This window comes from Symsagittifera roscoffensis, chromosome 5 (assembly GCF_963678635.1).
Source record: "Symsagittifera roscoffensis chromosome 5, txSymRosc1.1, whole genome shotgun sequence".
NCBI lineage: Eukaryota > Metazoa > Xenacoelomorpha > Acoela > Convolutidae > Symsagittifera > Symsagittifera roscoffensis.
In genome coordinates this window covers 50,861,842-50,888,682 of record NC_087066.1, presented here as the reverse complement: position 1 = coordinate 50,888,682, position 26,841 = coordinate 50,861,842, and the positions used below count along the sequence as shown (strand labels likewise).

At 32.9% G+C, this 26,841-nt stretch overlaps 2 protein-coding genes across 2 annotated transcripts in view; both read left to right on the top strand.

The window, feature by feature from the left end:
• LOC134846200 (angio-associated migratory cell protein-like) overlaps window positions 1-26,841 on the top strand; it is a 553,983-nt gene that overhangs the window by 361,960 nt on the left and 165,182 nt on the right. The window lies entirely within an intron of this gene.
• The window catches only part of LOC134846353 (uncharacterized), a 62,531-nt gene continuing 40,735 nt past the window's right edge, over window positions 5,046-26,841 (top strand). The window contains exon 1 of the mRNA XM_063863670.1: window positions 5,046-5,148. The gene's annotated coding sequence lies outside the window, so the exon portion shown is untranslated. The remainder of the gene's footprint in view (window positions 5,149-26,841) is intronic.

Below are 26,841 nucleotides of genomic sequence, written 5' to 3'. Positions count from 1 at the left end.
ACTGGAATTTGGCCGAGATGGTTGAAATGTACAAATTTTTGGCCGAGAAAGTCGAAACATATATCGAGCACCTCGACCCAGGATTTAGCAGGAGGCAGCTGGATCAAAATTGGAGAAGCTAGAAGCTTTGTTTAGAAGGCCAAAAATAGCCAGTATATCATGCTTAGTTTAAGAAGTGTTCTGGCTGTGGAAACTTGAGTTTACGGGATTTTGAATTTGCGGGCACAAATTATTCTTGTGGCAAAGTGATGAGTTAGCCTTACTTTTTATTTTGCGGTAAAACGACAGACAAAAAAATTTGAATGAAGTACTTGATCCGATTTCAATTAACGATGAAAAATTTTCGAGTAATTTTGCGCTGATGATCGAAACAAGCCGACAATAAACTGTTCCGTCAAACATTGAATACTTTTAGGTATAAGACATTAAGCACCCAAGGCATTTTTTTGTCCGTATCATCTAAATCAATCTCATCAGATTTTAGAAAATTTAGTTTTTTCAGCCAATTTCCTTGACTTATTTGCGAAGAAGTTTCCTCAACAAGAAATCTTTCGAGACAACTTATGATGTAATAACCTTCGAGACATTCCAAAAACTTTTCCAAATTTTGAAACCCCTTGCTCCTGCCGAATAGTTTCATCTAGTGCGTTCAAATTTCAACACTGTAGCTTTGAACAGCTGAATAATAAACAAAACCAAGTCAGACTAAAAATTCTTTTTTTGTTAAGTCAAAAATTTGCTTCTTCTAGATTCCGTGACTGTATACCAAAGTGATGTTTTGCCAAAAAATCCTTAGAATTTTCATGATGAAAAGGTTTAGAGAAAAAATATTCTGCACCGCATATGGTTTGCAGTAGAAAATTGCGCTTTCAGTTTTTTTGGATACAGGTTAGATTAAAAATTTAACTCTTTTTTCTTCGTTATCAAAAATTGTCTACAAGATTTTTGATTAATGACCCCAGAGGTGTCTTGAGAAAACAATTTGAATGGGTCTAATTAAAATGGACGTTTTAAAAAAGACGCTTTTTAAAAAACTTCTATTAAATTGTTTCGACTTTTAGATATAGTTTTACAAACGATTTTCACTTTCGCTTAACCACTGTTTTAGTTTTTAAAGGGGCGGCAATTGGTATCTATTTGCCTCAGGAGCAAATAGTTAAGGAGATCCAAAATAAATAAGACAAGATTATTTGGGAGAAATATCTCCAATGTCTTTAGAATTTTTTTCTTCAGATTCTTCAAGGGTCTGCTGTTATCAGTCCAAAACTTACTTGAAGTTTTGTTGAGTTATTGGGTTCCAAATGACTATTTGAGAGACACCCAAATTCAAAAAACGCAAAAAATGTGTTAAAATAGATCAAACATGCATTCGCTAATATAAAATCATAAAACTTATAAACAAATTTGCTCGTTTAGCACAAGAATTCGTTTTTTATATAAAAAATAGCCCAAATTCAAATAGAACCAACCAGAACTCAAACCGCATAAATTATGCATATTTTACCTCAGATGTTTGCAGGCTGGGCTGTGTGCTTTTAACATTCCAATCTTTCCGGGTTGACCAAAATTTCTTATCATACAATTTATATATATGAAAACTTTCATACAATTCCATACGTACAGGAAATTGTATGAAAACTCTATGATAAGCAATTTTCCAGATATGAAAATTAGATGACAAGTATTTTTCCATAAACGAAAAAGTTGATTTATTTTCTAAAATTAGTTTCTGCAAAACTTTGGGTTGTGATCGTAACCGAATGCAAGTCACAAACACATTGGTTACTCAAAGCACCAAAGGTTGGAATGGTCGTGCATTTATAATGCATAGAAAACGACCTAAATTGTCTTGGAGCTGTCTTTCACGAATGATATGATATAACGTAAATAACAAATTTTTAAATTTTGGCAAATTTTTTATTGATGATTTGTTTTCAAAATTGAATTTTTAAATTGTCAGATATTGATCAAGACATACATAAACCTGCCATAGAAAAAAATAGGAGCTTTCAGCGTTTTGAAAATGCTATTAAGCGAAAAGGAAAAAGTTTTAACATTAGTGTATCCAGGACCGTATGCACACAAAAAACTAAATTTTTGTTTGAGTGCAAAATTTAATTTGCGGTTAAAAAAAACCACAATAAATTTTGGAGCAATTTCAAAATTACTTGGAAACATTTTTGTGTTGCGATCAAAAAATGCTAGTCATACAATTTCCACATATGCAAATTGTATGATAAGCATTGTTTTCGAAAACAAACACCTCGGTTTCTTCATCACCAGACTGTTTTGTAAGAATCAAACAGCCGCAGAATTCAGTTTATATCTTGTTTCAACTATTGTACGAAAATTGTATGACAAGCATTGTTCTATGCATTCGATGTATGAAGTTTTATGATAAGCATTTTTGGTGTATGGAGGTCAACCCGGGTTGTAAAATAGGATCAAACGTGGATTCTTTGGGTTTATAAGTGCGAGTGAATTAAGCTGCTGTAGCAATAAACAAACGTGCGGGTAAACCAAATCAAACATAATTTTCATGAAAGTTTGTAGCAATAAAAACAAGTACCGCTGCTCGCTAAATCTAGTTTATGCAAACAACTATTGTCAACATTGATTGTATAACGTAGAGTTGCTCAGCACATTTTCATATGTTTGCCTCCAAACGTTTTTGAAAACAATCTGGTTCCTGCTCAAATACCGGGTTGACAAAAAAATGCTCGTCATACAATTTTTATTTATGAAAAAAATGCTTGTCATACTCCTTCAAACAAAATCATAGACCAAAATTAAGTGTATGAAAATAACAAAATAAGCATTTTACCATACTATGAATTTTTAAAGCTAGCATTTTTTCCATACTCTGGAATTGAAATTTAAGCTTTTTCATCAGTCTCTTTATGCCCAAAATTGTATGAAAATAGCATGATACAATTTTTTTCCATCCTATGAAATTGTATGATAAGCGTTTTTCCATACTATGAAATTGTGTGATAATCATTTTTCCATACTATGAATTTGTATGACAAGCATTTTTCCATACTATGAAACTGTATGACAAGCATTTCTTCCATACTATGAAATTGTGAAGAAGATTTTTTTCAAATTATAAAACTGGATGAAAAGCTTGCTACATTGTTGAAACCTGGCAAGTAGATTAGAGGCAAGTAGATTTAAGACCCGCTCATGAAGCGTACCATCTCTGAACAATGGAGAATATCGATAAAACAATAAAGGTTGGAAACTCGACTTGCACTAATTCTCCGCAAAATTGAGACAGCTTAAACCTTCTAATCTTATCAGGACCACGCCGAGTACAAAAACAAAACATGAAATGAAAATCGCTGCCAGACGAGATCAACATTCAATCAGCTGTCGAGACCAGTATCCACATCCAAGTCGTATTTAGCATTCAGAAAGTTTCTGCATTCAGATATTCTATAAAAAATTAATTCAAAACATCTTGAACAACGGATATGGAACATCTCGAAACACTACTTATATATTGTAAATTCTTCCCTCGTCATTAAAACCATCTTTTGAAGCCACCATAGGAATCAGATATGAGCCGATCCTGTTGAAAAATAACTAAGCGATGGCGCACAGAAACACCATATTAAACAGATTTACAAGGTAAAAACTGTGCAATAATGCGTTTCTGGGCGCCATTGTTTGGTTCACTTTCGACAGGATCTGCTCACATATGATTCTTATGACAACTTTTCGACTTTTTGGCTAGCACTTTTTGACGGATTTGCTTATTACCATCTGAAAAAAATTACAGAAATCAAATAACAAAAATTTTTTAATTGTGGTCATTTTTTGCGAAAATATACCGGTTTGGTTTTGGTGCTAGTTGTCTGCTATAGTTAAAATTTGGATAATTAACGCTCAATATATGTTGTCCTATTATTATGAAAACGTAAGCGGCGTAAGCGGCGGAACTGAGGCAGGCAATTTGTTTTCATTATTACGCTGGTGTGTTGTTTTGGAGGTATAAAAATAGAAAAGATATTTTAAAATAGATTTAAATTTTTTTTAGAGAGTCTGTGGAAGATATAAAGTTGAGGTACAGTTTTTTTTTAAATGTTGTTTTTTATAAAACAAAAGAACAAGAGAAGATCAAAAATTCCAAAAACAATATTAATAGGCACATGTGCGTTTTAGAGTGAGAAGCTTTAAGTGCATCTTTTCAGCTGTTCTGATTTTGAGAAGTAATTATGGGAAACGCAGTTAACAAAAAATCTACGTTATAAAATTCTCGTGAAAACCCTGAAAGTTCCGGGTGTCTCTAAACTGGTATGCAATAGTTGTTTGTGAAAAAAACCAAAAAATTTGGACAAACATTAGAAGTAAAAACTTGAGTGGCACAAAAATTGTTACAACCGATTAGCTTGCCTCAGTCAAACCTGGAGCAGTTTTGCATTTCGGGAAAATTTGCGACGCATAAATACACAGCGTTTCACTTTCAGCATCATAAAAAAAATCTTCACAGTGCGCCCATACTTGTACAGAGCTATGTTCCAACCCCCAGAACTGCACAAAAATTAACCGAAAATATAACCTCTTATTAAATTGAACTGAAGGAATCGATATCTTAAATGGAGTAGAAAAAAAATTAAAAAAATTTTTGACTTCAATCGCCTAAATTCGAAAGATTAAAAAATCAACTACAGGATATGTATTTGCGTGTTTCTTCGAAAGTCTGAACAATTATTGCGTTAAGTTTCAAATAGAAATCTTCGAGAAAATGCTAGATCAACAGTTTTCATTAATGAGAAAGATTTTTACACATTTTCATAAGCTTTTAAAATAAAATGAATCAAACTTAAGCAAGCCATCAATCTTTTACGCAATTTTTTCTTTGAAACAAAATGACAATATTTTTATGTCAAATGTCGAAAAGTTTATGGAAACAGTCGAAACAGTCTAAAAATTTCTAGAATTGTACTTTGAAAAAAAAACTTTTGGAAAAAAATCTATTATTGGGTTTTTCTTTGCTTGTTTCCAGGTGGACTGTGAACCGTTCCGGGAAGACAGGGAGCCGGACTTCGACAAGCACTGGCTCTACTTGATTATCCTCTTTATCGTGTGCATGAGTGGAATCCTAATGAATCTCCTGGTTTTAATAGTCAGCCTAAGTCCCAGGTCAGTTATAAGAGATAACAAGACTGATCGTATCAGGGCGAAGCCCTGAATGTTCCAACTGCCTTTTAAGGTTTATGGAGCAGTAATTATTTTCAATTTTTAATTATTTAAGGTTTATGGAGCAGTAATGATTTTCATAAAAAATTTCACATTTTAGAAGAAAAAAAAAATTTCTATTATTTTATTTCATTGAATTTCATTATTTTCATAAACCTTTAAAAATTCAATGAAATAAAATAAAAGAAATTTTTTTTTTCTTCTAAAATGTGAAATTTTTTATGAAAATCATCCCCCCACACGCCATATAAAGTACAAAAGGATAGATTTCGCTCCTTGTAACAAAACAATTAAGGCAAATAAGCTTCTTTTAACCAATTTGGAACGATTTCTAAGACGGATTAACTCTCCGCTTACGCGTTAATACCGCGAAATATATAGCGCGTTAATTGTCCCAAATTGGCCAAAATGGCAATCTTTAAACCCCGGTAACTTTACGAAAAACGATCACAGGTGAAACATCTTTTCAAATTTGAGCTCAGGGCAACAATACCTTTCGAATGATATTAAAAAATTCCGTCAAAAATGGCTAGTTAAAAAGTCGAAAATTGTCTGAAGAAAAAAAAACCCACCCCGAGCACAAATATTCCGTTACTTTCGTATCGAAAGTCGGAACAATAACCAACCGGTTAAGAAGCAATCATTGTGTTGTTTTTTTGTAGAATCTTTGTGGGCACTTTGGAATAATTATTGTTGAGGGCATTTTCGAACAATTTTGATGAAATGAGGGCGATCTGGCATCGGTTTTAGAAGAGTTTTTGAAACATGTGGGCTTTTGTGGGCTTTTTTGAAGGCTTTTTTGAAAGCGTTTTTCCAAAAATTTGGTTTGGTTAAACGCCGCAGAAAACTTACCAAGAGTTTTCTTCTTTGAGAAGTTTTTCGAATTGACAATTGAAACTTTTTTTACAAATCAGTTAATATAACTTCAAGCTTCGCCCATGAGGCACGTAGCATAGTGGTATCATCAGCTTGCGTGATCGATCCCCTGCCATGGCAATAATAGTGAGTAAGGACTTTGTGATCATCAGCTTGCGTGATCGATCCCCTGCCATGGCAATAATAGTGAGAAAGGACGATCTCGCACTCTCACGTAACCTCTAGATGCAGGTCTACCATAGCCTGACAGATAACGACTGCAAGGTATCACGCGAAAGTTTTAGACGCAAAAAACAGGCCGCAAAAAAAGGAGCTATGCTGAACATAATACCTCAGACTGGAATTTGGGAAATAAGAGAAATGTGCTATGCTTAGACATGCTGCAAGGTTTTCCCAGATCCTCTACGAATCGCAGAAAGGCGTTTTATTTTTAAGCTTCTCCTTTTGAAATTGCGGATGCTGCTGTTACAAGTTGTTTTTAGACAACAAGATTAGATGCAATTCAGAAGCACTTGGAAAGGATTTGTTTGGCCATTTTTTTCAACTACGATACAATTTCTCGGCAAAAATATCCAATCAAAATTTTAAGAGGTAGCTGTCATATTGGCTCAGCAAAGCAAACTTCTCAGATAATGTTACCTTTAAAATAAGTTTTCTCTTATTTATCAATAAATCACCAAAAGATCCTAGAAATAAGTTTTCTCTTATTTCCTTCAAAATAGGTTTTTTCTTATATTATCATCAAATCATCAAAAAGTTCTGGAACTAGTGCTAATCAAACTATTAAAAGAATCTAGCTTCTTTTCCACTCTCCCTTTTAAATTCAATTTGGAACAACTTCTTTAACGTCATAATATAATGAAAATTGGCGAACAAACTACAACTGTGAACAGATTTGTTCTTTATACTTCACATCATAACATCACGCATTTAGCCGTAATAAAATAACTTTGCTAAAAATAATAATTTGAAAGATGAGGGATTTAGAACAGCCAATTTTGCGATAGTTTATATGAGCCAATATAATTATTTACTTTGTAAGAACGAAAGATCTTGAATTCCGTTTTAAGTTTCGGAGTTTTTAGCAATTTTGCAAATTGGACAAGGTACAAAAAAATTCGTATATGCATAGCTGTTTAATGCATTCGGTACATTTGGGGATTGTTATAAGGTACTATTGGGAGTAGTAAACCAAAACTAAGTTTCTTAAAAAAACGAATTCTGATGTAATAATAATAATTTGATAAGAAAGGAAAAATTAGGCTTTTGGTTTTATACAACATTTGATTTTGTGTATTTCATCTAGATGGGGTGGCTACAAATTTGCAGATGGGGGGACTCTTTTTCATCCCCACATTTGCAAATTTTTACTAACTAAAATAATGTTCAAATTTTTTGTCCGATTGTTGTGACAAAAATTATTGTCCGATTGTTATGAAAAAAGACACGAGGACTAAACAAGCCATGACCAATATCATTGATCTTCATAATTAATCTTGCAAAACCAACTGTTATGCAAAAAAATGATGTTCGTGTGAAGTGAGGTGTGGGGCAGAAAAATATCTAGTAAATTCTACCGGCGATGAAGTTTCATGGATAATAATCGATTATTATAGATTTTCGTGTGTCCATAAAAATATTAAATAATCGGTTACAATGGGCTTTTAAGAGTAAGAGCCTAGGTTTTTGAAATAAATTTTCAAATTCTGCAATGGTTAAATTGTTTGAAAATTGACTACAGCAAAAATGTGTATTGTTTTCTACTTCTCACTCTCCCCCTAATTACTTACGCTACCACCTTCTACTCCTTTCTTTAACTCACTACCACCTCCCGTCCCCTCCCCCGTCACTTACTCCTCACTTGCTATAACCGTAAAAATACGTGAAAAATACCGTAAACGCGTGCCCGCAACCCCCCACACATACAAACTTACAGGGGTTGTCAAGTCGTTGTGGGAGGAGGGAGGTTCGGTGTGTGTAAGGGTAGGTCTGGGGGTAGGTTTGGTGGGGGTAGGTGTGAAGTTTAGGTGGAGGTGGGAGTAAGTGTGCGGATAGATGTGAGGAGTGGGTGGGTAAAACTTTGTGCATGGTCAATTTGGGTGTTAAAATTGAGAAGATCTGAGTTTAAACTGCGAGATACATGATTTTGCAAAATTTAATTATATGCGAATAGTGGAACCTGATCTAAACTACATTTTATAATTGGATAAATTAAATGTTTTACCCCTGTAAGATATTTAATATTAACCAATCATAATCCCTCTAACTAACAACCCACTTATTTGTAAGTGCTGAAACTACTTGTAGTTTCAGCACCAGAGAGATTTGAATTTAACTTAGAAATTAGTTGCCTCTCCAAGAGAACTTCAGCAGCCGCAATAAATCAGTATACCCTAGATCTATTGAGCCTAGCACAGACTAGTTAAACACCCTGAGACTAGTAAGTATAAGACTAAGACTAGGATCGGTATTAGACTAAGAAGTTGCACGAATCTATCCGGCCGAAAATAAGGTAGCGTGACGAGCAGACGGTGTACCCTATCCGAAATTACTTTATGAGTTAACCACATCGGTTCTAACTCATCTGGTGCGACCATAAGTCTCGAATAAGAACCTAATAGCTTAGAACTAACCAAAAATAGATTAGAAATTAGACAAAACATTTTCAAAATGTTATACGATAATAATTTAATTGAAATGTCTCTACGACTCAATAGATCAGAGCCGATATTCCGAACGATAATAGAACTACCCGGAATTGGAAGAAGACCTCGAACAAAAGACGACATACGACAAAGTAGAAACTTAACATTTAGTTTTATGATTGTACGGCAAAAGCCAATACAAACTTTTATATTTAGAATCTTATTAGCAATGAATTTAGATTTTCATCTGCAAACATAAAATTTTGGAGTAAATCTTCATGATCATTCAGGCGCTAAACAAAATTATTAATGTACAATAACAATTGATAAAAAGATCTCAGATCGTTTCCTTAATTTCTGCAGTATTATATAAAACATATTTGAAAAATCTTTATTTAAAAATAAAAACAAAAGTTAGTGACAATAAATTGTTAGTAATCATAAATCATTCGTTGTCCCAGCTCCATCACCTAAACATAACAGCAATCATAAGCTCACTAATATCATTAAAGAACTAAATCTTTTATTCAAAAAATTTAAATCATTTTAAACTTAAATTCACTTAATTTAAACAAAAATCAGATCATCAAGGCTTAACCTTGGATCTTAATAAATTTTCTATCTCAATAAATTTAAAACCTGATCATCAAGGCCTATCCTTGGATCAACAGGACAATTTTGTTCTCCCCCACCCACTTAGCAAGTGTCTAACGACCTCAAACGTCGATTCACTATCCAACCCTTCCAAAAGACCCAGGACTAATAAAAAATTTTAAAATAAAACTAACCATTCAAATTAAGATAAACAGTGAAGAACTTCGGTTATTCATCCTTCACTTGAACCCTCCTCTTACCAGACCCAGGATAGATCTTAGACTTAGTAAGTTTAAAAAAGTATCTAACGAACTACTTGCGTTCTAATTATACCTGAACCTTGTGGATCGATTTACTATTCTCCAAACCTTGAACACAATCACTTCCCCTAAGTAGGATTAAGTAAGTTAACACCTCCTTAGCTTAGACTAGCCACTAGAAAGTAGAAAATCATTCTCCGGAATCGATATACTTTTCTCTCCAACCCTGAACAAAAAGACCCAGGTTAAGCTAACCAAAAAAATCGTAAGGACTAACAGTCTAAGGAAATAGAAATAACTAACAACTTCTTGCATCCCTCATCCTAAACCTTATGTCATTCAAAAATTTAGGAAATAAACAAACAATCGTTTTACACAACTGTGAAATAGATAACAAAAAATACGATCTTGTAATCACACCTCATACACAAACAGTTGGATACATTAGAACAAAACGACAAACAATAAAAAGAAAAATTATAAACAAACAAAGACAAATCACACGAAAAATATTTTCAAAAAATAGAAACGTATTTTCTGAATCAGAAGCCAGCAGTTTAGATGAACTCTACAAATTAAAAGAATCAATTGATAAAAATTGTGTCAATCAATTATATTTTTCCGACTCAGAAAAAACTTCAAATTCATCAAAAAGAGGAAAAAGAAGAATAAAAAAGCAATACAAACACAAACCAGTACACTTGTATAATTGGAATCAACCAATTAGACACATCGATAGTTATATATTAACAGTCATCAAACGAAAAAATGAGCCACACTCAAAGTGACGATAGTCCAGATGACGAAGCAGTTTACCCCTTTCTTATAGATTCACCCGATGATAGAGGTCAACGTGATTTTTGCAAGAACTTACTCGTAAATTTGTTTGAACCCGGAATCAGTCCATGCAAAGCAAAATTCCCAGACGTAAAAATCAAAGGACAAATTATTGAACATTATTTGAAAGACATATGTAATCTAACACAACAATATGAAATCTATACCATAGAATTCAGCACACCCAATACAGCCCATCGCAAATATGTAATTCAAACAGACGATATTGAATTAGAGTTTTCAAAAGTATTCCTAGAATATATCAAAAGCATACAATATCATAATTCACAAAGAGCAAACTCCATATTCACTAACGAAGTTTTTGCAATATTATATACTTATATATCTATATTAGAAAAAACTGAATTTCAAATTATCTCACCAACTGAAACATCCAAACATACAAAAGTACGAAATGAATTCGCATTATTTTCAACATTTCTACATTTAATTAAAGAATTCACTAAAAATGATGTTTCACAACACACTAAACATCATTTACAAAAGATTTTAGCATGGTTTATAATAGATTATTTCACCCACAATTTAGATTTAATTTCACAAGCAAGAAAAAATTTCAGACCTCAAAATACAAATGACCACACTGTCCTTTCAGAACAATCAGACTACGTTTGGGACCCTGAATGGTCTCATCCTACATTTATAAATATCCCACAATCTATCTCAAGTCAAGCAATAAGTACAATATCTTATCACAGAGATTATGTAAAAGTACTACCATTAACCATTGATGCAACACCATTAAACTATAATACATTTTTACCTGATTCGCGAAATAACAGTTTAAATTCGACCGTCATACATAATGAAAACCTTAATGGAACTAGAAATCTTACACAACAAGATATTCAAACACCATCACACTTCATAAATGAAGAAATCGTCCAAACAACAACAACTACACAACAAAGTATTTCACCAATACACCCAAATTTGACAACACCAAGAAATACAAATACATCATTGGCACAAGTAACCTTACAATCAACTGTTAAACCTTCGGTTGCTCAAAAAGATTCACATATGGATTATCAAACGAATCGACCAATGACAATACCGTCAAAAACACGAAAACCATTAAAAGGAAACACCTTTGCAGAACACAATTATAATTATGCTCACAAACTGAGAACAAACCAACCTCCTCGAAAAAATACACAAAATTTCAATCACGCATGTTCCAATTATTGCAATCTCCCGAAAACATCAACCAATTCAGTAAATTTTCCAGATAATCCACAACCTACACAGGATTATAGTGAAAATTACCCATTCTCTCAGCAAAATAAAAATAATCAATATACACCATATAATACAAACTATTTATCATCTGATAAAGACGAAAATCACCAACCAGCTATTTTTGCACCATACACTAAAGAATATCGCACACAAAGACCACGACAACCTCAACCATCTCGAAATATAAATATTTACCCACAAAGCCCAACAGATGTACAAAATCCACAACAAATACATATACAAAACCCATTTGTTACACAATCTTTTCAACCATTACAACCACAAAACCCAATGTCAATGCACTCTTATCAACCAACTCAAATGCAAAATGAAATACCGCTTCCATATTACCTTCAGCAACACGAAATAACACAAAATCAACTTTCAAATTTTTCGCAAATGCCAAATGCCGCAGAATCACTACAGATGACAATGAATTCATACCTCATGGGTGGATCATCAATAACATCCAATAAACCACTGATGGTATTCACAGGAACAGATCCTGAATGTTCTGTAGAAGATTATTTAAACGCAGTAACAGCAAATTTAATTTTAAATATAGGACCTGAACCAATTAAAACGCCACTACATCAAAATTGGATACATAGACGCACAGCATTAATACAAACAACCCTAGATGGCGCAGCTCAAAAATGGTTTTCAGTATTACCTATAGAAATAAAATCAGATTGGAAAAGATTCACACAAGAATTTTCAAAAATGTTTGACTCTGAAAAAAACAAACAACACCAAAGAGTTTTATGTAATGAAATTCGCAGATTACCAAACGAAACTATCAAACAATTACCATTACGTATCGAAACAATAGTTCGAAAAGCATATTCACTTAATACACATGACTATAAAAACACAAAAATGACAGAAATTTTAATGATGACCTTAACACCTCAATTAAGGAAAATAGCAATAAAAAAGAGAGCATCTCATCCTTCTTCAATTCGAGAACCAGATTTAGATTTTCGAAAACTAGTAGATAAACTAGAACAAGCAGATATCACAATGAAGTTCGAAGAAACAGAAAACCTAAAACTACAATATGTTAATCGGATTGAAACAAATACTACACATATAAATAACATACAAGAATCAGACACAGACCTGATTGAAAAAATCACTGAAATACTAAATATCTACGAAAAACATCCAAACTTTAAAGGCAAACCATCCTTCAAAAAATGGTGTAATTATTGCCGACGATACTGACACAGTATTTCCGAATGTAGACAAAAACAACAAGACAATGAGAATAAACCTCAAAAGTACAAAAAACCAAATAAATCGTTCTATCAATACATGAAAAAAGACCAAAATCTACCAAACAAAAATATATATAGTAATAACAGTTCAGGAAAACCACTTCCGAACAACCCAAATTACACAAGGAATCAATCACCATATAACTCAGGTTATAGAGGTAGATCACCCGAACGAGGAAATACACGAAATTTCTCACAAAATAGATATAATCGATTGAATAGCCAAATTAACCAAAATAACTATTCACTATTAAATTCCAATACAACACAATTTGTTTCTGGATCGAGTTCCCAATCAAACCTAAGGAATAGACACTATTCCAATAATCAATCACGAAACTCATCATACAACAAAAATAGAAACTATTCACATAATAGAAATAGAAGTTATTCGAACAATCGAAATCAGAATTACCCGAACAATCGATCAGGAAATAATTCATATAATAGATCAAACTATCGCAGATCAAATGATAATTACCATAATAGATCACAAAAAATATCACAAAATCGAAACTCAAGTTACAATAATACACAGAAATTATTCCCAGTCACCACATAGGAATAATAACGGTTACCCTGACTCTAGAAGTCAATACAGAAGTAGTACACCAAAACATCAAAGACACATTAATCAAGTACAAACAAATGAAGAAACAACTTCAGACCCTCCAGGTATTGATGACGCAGAAAATCACAAAATACAACTAAATCATATACATTGTGAATCATCAGATACAGAAAGTGATACAGAAAATACTATCTCAGTAAATATGATAACAGTCGAAAACAACTATGAACCTGTCATATATGAACAACCTTTTACGTCACATATATATGAAAATCAATTGGAACTGAATTGGATACTACACAAACTACACAAAAAGTAAACGAAATAAACACGGTAATTAAACCCGATGAAAAAAGTGAAACACAATGCTCAAACACAAATCATATTTATCAAAATATACAGAAAGAACAACCCAGAGAAAAAATTTGGAAAAACCGTTTTTATTGGAAAGCCCAAGAAACAAAGAATTTCAACCATTAGATCTTGAAATTGATTTCTTAATTGATTCAGGAGCAGAATCCAATATAATTAATATTCCCACATGGAATGAAATCAAAACATTACATCCAAAATTAACACCTCTTGAAACCTCCAGTAAACTAGCAACATCACAAGGATCAACATTAGTAAATTATGGAAAAATCCAATTATTCCTTCTCCCCACGAGAACAATGGAACAAAACAAAATTTTAAACAGACCGTTTAAACAAACATTTCATATTACAGACATTAAACATAATATCATTGGCATACCATTTATAACTAAATATATACCAACAATCAACTTCTTAAATAGTAAAATACTCATCAAAGATAAGTACACAAAAACAAAAAATACAGCCCTAATATTCTTCCAAAGATTAAACAAACAACCACCATTCTTCTCAAAATTTTACCCCATTTACAACCAACAACGGAAACACCTGAAACCATTATCAGGAAATGTATATAATTTTTCAAAAAAACAAGTTCACCAGTATGATAAAAGTCAAAATAAACAACAACTTTTATGTCAGACTTTGAATTTAAACCTATTCACAAGTTTTTCAAAATCACGATCTCATCTATTAAATAATTGAAAAACAAAATTTCGACATCATTTCGTTACACGTGTATAATAATACACCATATCAAGTAACATTACCCTTAGTACTTTTAAGATATTCTACAATCTCACCCATACATGAAGTAGCATACCGCGTTAATAATATACTCCAATTATTAGATATTTGTCAATCCACAATTCTTGACGAAGAATTGTCCATAAATAACATAATAAGTAATGAAAAGAGAAACACAGATTATTTTACAAAAACACCATATTTTAAACCAACAAAAAAATATAACAAATTACACAAAAGAACAACAACAATTTTTAACAATGTTTAATTTTGAACATTCACAAATTACCCAAATCGAATTTGATAAATTAGCAAAACAACTGTTAAAATATTCAACAGTCTACGCAACATCAAAATTTGACGTTGGAACAATCAGTTCATCACTACATCTCCCGTTAAAACCCGACGCAGTTTTCAAAAAACAAAGAGCCAGTAAAGTACCAATTCACTTACACGACAAAGTTAATAGAATAATTGATATTTTAGAACAATTCAAAATTATCTCACCAGTAAATAAGGAAGAACAACCAAAAGGTAACACTTTTATCAACCCTGTTATCATTCTAGCAAAAGGCGAATCACTAAAGATAGTTTTAGACACTAGATATCTCAATTCACTAATTGATGAATCAAAATGCAATTGGCCTATTGAACCAATACAAGTTATCTTAACAAAGATAAATGGAAAATACTTTACAGCCGCAGATACGAATAGTGCATACAATCAAATGCCACTAGATGAACAATCACGACATTTAACACAATTTGTTATTGGAAATCAACAATATGAATTTAACCGCTTGTTCTATGGAATATCCATAGGACCAGCAGCTTTTTCAGCTTTTATGAGTAAAGTTTTTAGACCACTAATACTCAAGAAAAACGCAATCACCTATTTAGACGATGTTTTTATGCAATCTCAAAATAAAGAAGAAATGTTTACAGTTTTAGAACACTATCATAAAATACTTCAGAACGAAAATCTGAAGGCCGCTCCCGATAAATCACACTTCTTTCTAACACGAGTTAAATTTTTAGGACATAATATTAAACTAAACACTATCACCCCATTAAAATCACGCATTGATGCTATTCAAAAACTTCAGCCACCAACAAACAAAAAGAAAATCCAAGAATTCCTTGGAATGTTAAATTTCTTAAGCAAACACGTTTATAAAATGCAACTATACTTAAGACCCTTCTATAATATCCTCAGACAACAAAATAACTTTGATTGGACCAGTGAACATCAAACACGATTTGAAGAGATTAAGAAACTTTTAACTGAACAAATTTCAAACACAATTCCAGATCCAAACCAACCATTCTATGCAATGTGCGATGCTTCAAATTTTGGCATCGGCGCAGCATTACTACAATCACATAGTACTACAAATAAAATGAACCTTATATCAGCAAATTCCCGATTATTCACTCAAGCAGAGCTACGACTCTCAACTCTAATGAGAGAATGTACAGCTATAATTTATACACTTACAGAATATGAATTTCTGATACTTGGATCAAAACACCCAACAGTTCTATTTACAGATCACAAACCAATTATATTTCTTTTTACACAAAAATCAAATCCTAATCATAGAGTTTATAGGTTTCAATTCATTCTAATGAAATTTCCAAACCTACATATAGTTTGGACAGCATGAAAAAACCTTGCCTTACCAGATACATTAAGTAGAAATACGCCACCTGAATTACTTACACGAAAAACTACAGTTGAAATACCACAAAATATTAAATTCTATCTCGCAAAAAATGAAACATCAGCCCGATTAGAATGCAAATACGCAGTAAAAACTGATATTGATCAATCACAAATAAATAATCTACAACATTTTCCACTCTACTTAGATTGCCAAAATAATCACTATGAAGTTGATTTACTAGGAACACCAGCTTTTAAACCAATTCCATAGTCACAATGGATAAAAAATAACACTCAACAAAAAAGAACAAAACACCACCCGCATAAAAAAGACCCTTTTCCATTAATTAAAAAGGAAAATCTAACTGATAAAATAAATTTATCAGGACCACAGACAAATGATTCAAAATACTTAATAAATCAAGTTTTTGACCTTCATGACCCATTTGACACAATTCCCTTATCAAAACTGGAAATTGAAAATATTTTTCTCCCTCCAACAGATAAAATTACAATGGAACTCAATATCAAAACCTCGATCCAGTAATAAGACAATTAAAATCATGGCATAAATACAAAACTAAGCCCGTAAAAGCAGATACCACAATTTTAGGAAATAAAACACTCCTCCGATATTTCCGAAAATTTAATAACACAGCAACTAATGAAAATACAGATCTTTTAGAATATCAATTAAATGATTCTAAAGTTCCCTGTCTTTCTTTAAGTATAATATTAATAGCTTTTAACATCTCACATACACAAAATACTAAAGGACACTCCGGATCAGAGAAAACATACTCGAACTTTACACAAAATTTTTATTTCCCAAATGCACCAATTTGGATAAAAGTATTATGCAACGATTGTATAGTATGTCAACTAAAAAAACCTTAATCAAATCAAAAACAAATAGCACAAAAACAAGATTTTAAAGGACAAAGTTTATATTTTAACCATCGCATTTCATTTGATACAAAAGGACCCATTTCACCATCTTCAGAAGGAAACTCCTACGTTATGGTAATTGTTGACGCATTTACACATTATGTATTAACCCGGTACCACATTGTAATGCTTATTATGCTTACACAACAGTTTATGAACACTGGATAGCTAAATTCGGATTACCCGAAATCTTAGTTACAGACAATGGTACAGAATTCATAAATAATGAAATCATAACACTATGCCACTTATACAACATCAAACATAAACCACGTACATCTCATGCACCTTGGACAAACGGTTTAGTTGAAGGTATGAACCGTTCACTACAAGAATATCTCCGATGTATCATAAATGGAAATGATACAAAATACACAGAATGGTCGGCAGATGTAAAATTATATCCTTTAGCATATAATTCACAAATCACGACAACTCTAGGAATGTCACCATACAAAATGGTTTTTAATCGAAAGCCACGTAAACCAATTATGTTTACAGCAAATTCTCATAAAAATGCACAAGGTTATTGCCAACCAAATAAAGATTCAATTTGTTATAACCTACCTTTACACAAACATGATGAAGATCATTTTCATCACCCACAAATCCTTAAACTAGCCTCCGGCACACACACTAAATGGATTTTAAATAGAGATAAAAAACACAATGAAATTTACCAAAAAATAACAAAAAAATTGTTACAAAGGCAAAATATTAACGACCAAATTAATTCACGTTTTACACCAGCCACAGACTTAAAAATTGGAACATTTGTCTGAATACCTAACTTTAATACACAAAAAGGAATTTCTAAAAAATTACAAACCCTTCGAAAAGGACCATACCAAATAATTGCCAAACCCACTGACGTAACGTATAAACTCACCGATTCAAATCAAAAAGAAATTGTTCAACATCGAAACAATCTATTGCCCTACTACCCAAAAGAGTATGCACTACGCGAATTAACTCAATTATATTCTTTTCCTAGGTTTAAAATTTATTCAAAATCATCCACATATAGAAAAAGAAATAGATGATCAACACAACATTCATCATGAAAAACAAAATACAAAACCAACTACAATTCAAAGCAATACAAAAACACCAGATCAAAAAATACCTCAGAAAGAAAGAAAAAATAGGAAAATGATAGAAAAAATTTTACCACAAGAACAAATAGAAAAATCAGAACATAGAGAATCATCACGACATAGAAAACAACCACGTAAAAACTACAAAACATTCATCCCACAATCCATAATACTAAAGAAAGTTGAATTTCAAAAACAACTTTGATTTTAAAAATTAATAATCTTTGCACCTCTGGATCATTTTGAACTTTCATTTTTCAAAATAACATTCTGACAAACACGCAACAACTCCAGGCATATCTATAACTGTAACTTTACAACCTCCAGGTCAAAAATAAGCAACTCGCTAAAACTTGACAACTAAAATAAATACCACCATAATATTACAACCCTCCCCTATCTAATAACGCAAAGATCAACAATATTTTCCCAACTCAGACCTCAAAAACCCTCCAACCAAAAATAACAAATTAGCCTAAAGTTAAAAAAAGGACCATAATCATTTAGCCTAAAGTACAAAAATCTCAAAAATACCCCAGATCATCTGACAAATAAAAATGAAGCAAAGAAGACCTCCCAAACACCATAAAATTAGCCCCCAACAATTTTTCACAAAACTCAACCCACTTGTCAAAAAAACCAATAAATAACTCGACCACACTTGAATCTCGCCTCAAAAAACAAAAAATAGTCGACAAAGAACTCATTTCTTAAATGCTTTTCTCTCAATCAGTCCATATCTTTAAAAATACAATTTTCAACATTTTCATAAACTTTTTCATAATACTTAAACTTTTATTCATATTTCTATCTGATACCTTTGAAGCTTTTATATTAACTTTAATCATTTTTTGCAACATTTTTAAAATTTTCTACTCCCTATTTGAAATATATCTCCAACTTTCCCAAATCATTGACCATATTCACAGGTACGATAACCCAAAGTTTATTTAAATGATACGAACAATTTTTAGTAGAACAGATATTTTTTTACTATTTGTAATTTTTATAACATTTTTATCATCCCTAATATTAACAATGTGCAAATACATAAAAAAGGCAATAACCACATTCGCTTTAGCAACAATCCTTTTAATTCTTTTCATTGTAGAATACTACAATAAACATAAATTTTCCCAATAGAAAAAATCAATCAAAATACTTTCAAAAATTACTAACCAACAATCACAGAATCAGTCTTCACCGACATCATCCCAAGAAAACCCAACAATACCTACAACTACCCAAAACCCCCAAACATCCACACGAATTTCTTTCCAAGATAACCTATACTATTTTGAAGAACGACACGCTCGCTTATCTGAACCATTAGAACCAGTTCAGCGACAGGCACCCCTAAGCGAACCAACATATAACTTGTACCCAACATTACCACAAGCATTAAGTAGAATAAGAAACATTAGTCAAAACCAAAATACAGTAGAAATAAATAGACAAATTATACAACCACGACGAAATAGAAATTTTCAAACCCCCCGAGTTCATTTTGACATACCCCAATCACCAGCACCAATTACTCCAGAAAACCCAAATAGTACATTTCCAGAAACTCCCACACTCCTTTCACAACGTAGCACCTCAAGTATACCCTCAGATTACTTAGGTTCAACACCGACATCTGAACAAATACGTGAAAATCCCTTTAACCCCCCCCCCCCAATCTCACAACACGACTACCATACTGGACAACGCACTCATTTACACAAGGTGAACCAAACTTAGTAAACGACCCAATAGATATTTCTACGGATACAACAACATCATCGTCACTACCAGAAACATTATTGCTACCATCAACACCATCATTCAGCCAAATTTCACCGACACCTTTCCCTTTAAATTTTCCAAATAGCCTCGACGCTAGATATCGAGAACAATTATCAACAAATACCCCTTTAAGATTAGATTGGAATACATTCACAGGACCCACACCATTATTTGGACAACATCCAGAAAGTAACCGACTCCACAGTTGGGCACTCAATAGACTACATTATAGACAAGATATCCACGACGACATTCGTGAACATAACATCCAAATACTCCAACAAAATAGTCTCCAATTAAAATTCGAAATCACGATTAAATTAAATAATATTGTTCAACATCCTTACCCACTAAACCCACCCAATATAACAGCTCAATCGCTACCACCATCATTTATAATAACTGAAGTAATATAAAAATACGACAGATATACCAAAAAGACAATTGGTTACATCACATTTTATAACCCATTCTCAGGATTATCATACACATGTATATTCTAAAAATATTAACATTTCAACACATCTTTTTTCTAATATTTTCCGATCAGATCACAAATCCTTCTCCTCGCACAGGACCCCAGGATTTATTAGTAACACACTACGATTGTGAAGAAAACGAACAAAAAACACTACACAGATATGCTATAAATCAAGTATCACAATGCGAAACAGAACCAAAAGCTATAGAAGCTACAAATGTAATAGCGACACTGTATTCAAAAGCCCGAGCAACAACAATCGCAGTATATAAATTTACAGCAACATTTTCCGAAAAGAAAGAAGATTGTTTACAAGTTTCAAACGGAAATAAAAACCGACTTGATCACGAATCATTCTATCAAAGTATTATAGAACGACTTCTACATCTAAATCCCGATGATTGTAAAAACGAACTACTCAGACTAAACATAACAAGAAATAAAAACACAAACAGAAAGTTTGTAAATTTTCAAGTCTTTGCCGATTCTGTACATCAAGCAGAACTTGAAAGATATCAAGGACATATAAAACTAGACGAAAAATACCCATACAACGGCGCACACGGAAGATTAACTTATGACATACACGATAAACATTGGATACCACACATTGGAATAAATAACCCCTCAAACTGCAAAGCAGACACAAAAAACAAAGGATATCAAGAAATAATGTTTTTCGATTGGAAAATACAACTTGAAAAAGTACATTTCACACGAGATTTATCAGACAACACAATGATCTATCAAGGAATTAGATTACCTTGCAAAATTGATCAAGGTTATTGTGACCCTAACGGACACAAGCGACAATTGTTTGGTTTCCCGAAGATTCATGCACAACATTTCAAGTAGCAAAAATTCACGCTCGAATGATAAAATTTCACGAAAAATATTTTAAAGAATCAATTCCGTACGAATAAGTAAATCCATCCCGAAAACAAAGTACTGATTTTAGAAATATTCTTAATATAGAAAATAAATATACACGTTTCCAAATCTATCAAGAAACAGAAATTGCATGCGAATACAGAAACCCACTTTACAAAACACAATATTCTGAAATACTAGTTGAATACGAAAAGGTTTCGACATGAACACTGGAAAAAGAAATTTTGACCCTTATGCCACAGGTCACCCTCTAAACGAAGGAATATCATACATACCAGTTAACTTTCAAAAAAGCACAGGTCAACCTGGTGGAAAACTAAAGCCACATGACAGAAGAAGCACACGTTTACAAGAACTATCACTAATGAATAACACCTATTTTGGTAATATCCACTATGATATTCACTTAGATATGAAATTAGACTACACAATTAGCCGAATTTTTTAAGAAATGTCACTCTCCGAATTAGAAACACTTCACCAATTATGCGAATTAGAACGGACACAAATCCTACAATCACTCGCACTAGCAGTATTAAAAAATACCCTACGCAGGATACTTATTGTCAGGAAACAGATCAAATTTTCTTGACTACGAAGGAAATATTTTATGGTTCTATACTTGTAACAAAATAGTATCACCACTCTATGTTTTTGAAGATAAACGTTGTTATAAAGGAATCCCTATATTCTATAAAAAATAAAGTACATTTTGTTGACACACTTTCAAGACGAACACATTTTTGGGATACCGCAGTCCCATGTGGATCAGAAAATAGCCACAATGTAGTACAATTGAATCCTGATGAAGATAAATACTATCTCCTTACTCCATTACCCTACATTAATGCAATCACTCAAAAAAATTTCACCCGAAAGCATCAGAGCTATTGCTTGTAACCCAAATATTGATTTACAATCAATTGGAATATATTCTAAATCAGATTTTCAACACCACATTAGAACACAACAATTCCAAGAACTACTAACACAAATGGACACTATACAAAGACAGTCAATTGATAGAAATTAAAGAAAACTTGCCGAAACCGCAGGATTTGCAGATATTTATACACAAGATTATAGCGGATATTTTAAAGACATTAAAGATTATATATATCTAAACGGCGAAAAATACAGACCACAAGATATTTCACCTATAAATATTTTCAGTTTTGTCACCCTAAAAAAAGAAATTCTAGATTTTCTAGGATGGCCCTATTACATCTTAGAAAAATTAACTATCTTATACGCAATGTTTAACTTTATAGGATTCCTTTTCTCACTGTTAAAAGGAATCTATAACACATGCGCTATACACACACAAGTAAACAGACAAGCAAGTGTAGCACGCATACTGTTCGCAGGATTTTTTGGAATTTTTTCATCATCCATAAATAAAATACTCCTAGACGCACAAATAAAAGAATATAACACAAAAATAGTGACAAGACAGAACACTTACGACGAAGAACATAATTATATAGAAATAACACCTACCGCACCACAGTTGCCACCCCTACCACAAAACCATCCATTATCATTAGTTCCCCGTAACTTCCGAAACCTAGCAATCACACATTATTCAAATTTTACACCAAATACAACACAAAGTCCCATCCAACACATAATGGCACATCATCCACAAGATGATACTACATACGAACAAATTATAGAACAACCCCATACTACCGCTTTTCAGTCTCAGAATAATCATTTTTTTAGCCCATGATGAGCCGACAACTTGGATCCCAACACCGCTCAAATTCCCACCCAGTCAACCTCCAAACTCCAATCCCACTAATCCCACTTTTTGCTTTCCCACCACCCGATTTTCCAATTATTAATATATCATCAAGCACGAATTCGGATACTAACTCAAATTTTTCAGTTTTATACTCTATCTCACAACTTAATCACCCAAATATAGAAACCCCTGACGAATTTGCAGATTCCGAACCATCTCCATCAAATAATTTTCAGACCAACTCCTCAGTTTTTTCAAAACAACCTTTTCAACCAATCCCGACAAATAATTCACTCCCATCCGTTTCCACTCCTTCTTATGAATCGCAAGTGACCCCAACCTATTCCCCACTTCATTCAGACTGATCATATAATAATTCTCCAGATACCCCCCAAATTTCCCAGGAACTCGATAACTTTATTACCCTACGACAACAGTTAATACACCCTAACACCCTCACAATACATCAACTTTCATCCACAATAGAATCCTCAAACCCATCTCTTCCTACACCCTCCTCAGCTTAAACTGCATCACTAGCACAATCATCCACATCCACCGAAACACATAGTAGCACTAACCGAGCTTATCGCACTTTTAAAAGAAAATTCCTGAATCATCCATTCCCGACCAAACCGGGAACAGCCTGCGAATATATTAATCACCCACAACACACCAACACGAAAGATTTTCTAGCAGTCACCTTACCCTCATTTCCACAATATACATTAAATACACCTAACGACACTAATGACACACGAAGTTTCGTAGATGAACATGTCTTAATGCCCACACTTCATTGGACAGCTTATTATCATTTTACTAACCCCCTTTTCCTACCACTATCTAGTACTCATGACGACATAGAAAAGAACAAAAATATGTTATATAGACTCACCGCAACACTAACACCTAGACAATTTACTTATGTAGCATATAAAAAATTACTAAAAACATTCACTGCACCCCGAGCAAACGAATTTACAATAGAATATTGCGACCATAATATCATCCGAACAAATCAAGACCAATTTTTAGATGAAGATCGCTTCGCTAACCCACAACTAACAGAAAAATTCTTCATCAAAACATCATACGTATTCACACTTAATATTTTTGATAGAAAATATGATCACATCGTTTCTGAAGCACTAAATGATATTCAAGCCTACGAAAGTTTCACAGAAAAATTTCAGTTATTTTCACTAACCTTTCACTTCCTTGCACCACATGAACGCGATTTGCACTGTTCCCACAATATTATGTTACGCAATAAAAAAACTCACACATATACATACTATCGTTTTATACAAAATCATTTTTATATGCATACCCCATCAAGACAATCACACCATCGTTTTCAGTTTCTTAACTCAAAATACACATCACCGTTTTTCCTTAATTTCACTTATTGTATTAAAGGTACTAACCTCCACGGCATCCTCCGCAATTATGACCCAGTAACACAAATGTATATATTTTGTCCCATCACGAAGACCTTTAATGCCGAATCCAGACCCTTCCTTATCCCGCATGAATTTATCCAGCCTATTGAAATACCAATATTAGAATTCATTCACAATACTAAATACAATCATAAAATATATAACCTCATTCAAAACACACCTTACGAGTTTGCAGTAGGCACTGAAGAACTAAAAACCATTAAAGCACTTCAATTACTTTGGCCACTGCTACAAACTAAAAACATCTTACGCATACTAGCCAAATTACTAACAACATCAGATATGATACACGACATCTTCCCCCACGGCTTTTTCCCAGTAGATTAACAGGTAAGTATAATTTAAAATACTCTTCCCTAATAATTTTAAATTAGCACTAACCATTTTGTATCAATGTTTGATTTATATCTCTAGTCTTCACATCACGATCATCCACAAAACAGAAAATAAAAATAAAAAGACAAACTTGTTAAATTCTCTTAAAGTTCGTTAATTTCTTGCACTAAATAATGTAATAAAATTCATACCAAATGTAGTAATTTTATCTATAAGTTATTTCCCCACGAAGCAGTAAACTTAATTACGATGAAAAATTATATTTTAAATTTACCCCAAACGCAGTAAAATTCAAATTCTATGCAATAAATTGATAAAATGAGAAAGCAGTACTAAACTTTTTCAAATATTTTCATTCACTCGCACAAGAATTCTATCCAAACTCGCACAGCTCGCCCACGAAGAATAGTTTAAATAATGATTTTAAGTTTCAAGTTTTCACACTCAACAACTCTAATACACGATAACAAGTTTCAAACTTTCCTTTAACCCGGTTGGAAAGGAATTATATACTAAACCAAACTAACCAACGCAGCTTACTAAACACCACAAATCATAAAATAACAGCATGACTAAGAAAAGAAAACCAACGGTACCCAAACCGGATTAACCCAGTTTAAAACTGGATAATTTATTCTTTTGAAGACTATTATAAAGTCTAAGAAAGAAATAATAAAACACAAAAAAGTCGCAAGACAAACCCATACCAAAAACAATTTGATTTTTGAAAAAGGACACAACCAAAGTAACATAAGAAGGACCAACATAAACCCAACTTAAAACGTTATCACATAACAGGACCTCTCAAAGAAACAGCATGAAACCAAACTCCCACTCCTGGCCTAACCCACCAGAGAGGACGTCCTGAGCATGCTCTATAGCCGGCCTAACCCACCGCGCTACATCCACGCTTTGTTACCACACTTCTATTTTTAATAAGAGGTACTCAAGGGTGAGTAACTCTTCAAAATAACCGAACTAAAACTAAACGCTTTCGTGAAAACAACTAACTAAATTCATGATTAAAAAACCGAAATAATATGATTTTATAAAATATAAATCATACCTTGCAGTATATAGATCAACACACAACAACAAAGACGAGCATCCAAAGACTAGACGATCCCATCACTCTCGAACAAAGAATGGCTAATCACAACCGATATGCCGTCCACAAACACAACTCAAAGGATTTAGAGTACGACTTGACTTCGCAGAAAAGGACTTCATTGAACTAGACCCATGACCACCTCGATGTTCAAGTATACGTACAGATCCGATTTACGAGGCATCCCTTCCACACACGATCTCCACGCCATTCCCAGACGAGGTTGAACACAAAACAAGTTCTCTACAGAATACTGAAAAACCCGTCATAGCAAATCATTTTGAAATCAGATTGATTTCATTGGGGATCACAGTCGTTGTCACAAGACGACACAACGATTATATGTCCCTAACTCCATTGTCCTGGAACTTCCTTAACAAGAGGAACCGGGCAAGAATATGATCTTCGCCAAATACCAACGTTCATTATCCATCCTTTGAATTGCAGAAAGATAATTCTAAAAAACTCTGTAAAACCCGGATGGTTGGAACCTGATCTAAACTACATTTTATAATTGGATAAATTAAATGTTTTACCACTGTAAGATAATTAATATTAACCAATCATAATCCATCTAACTAACAACCCACTTATTTCTAAGTGCTGAAACTACTTGTAGTTTCAGCACCAGAGAGATTTGAATTTAACTTAGAAATTAGTT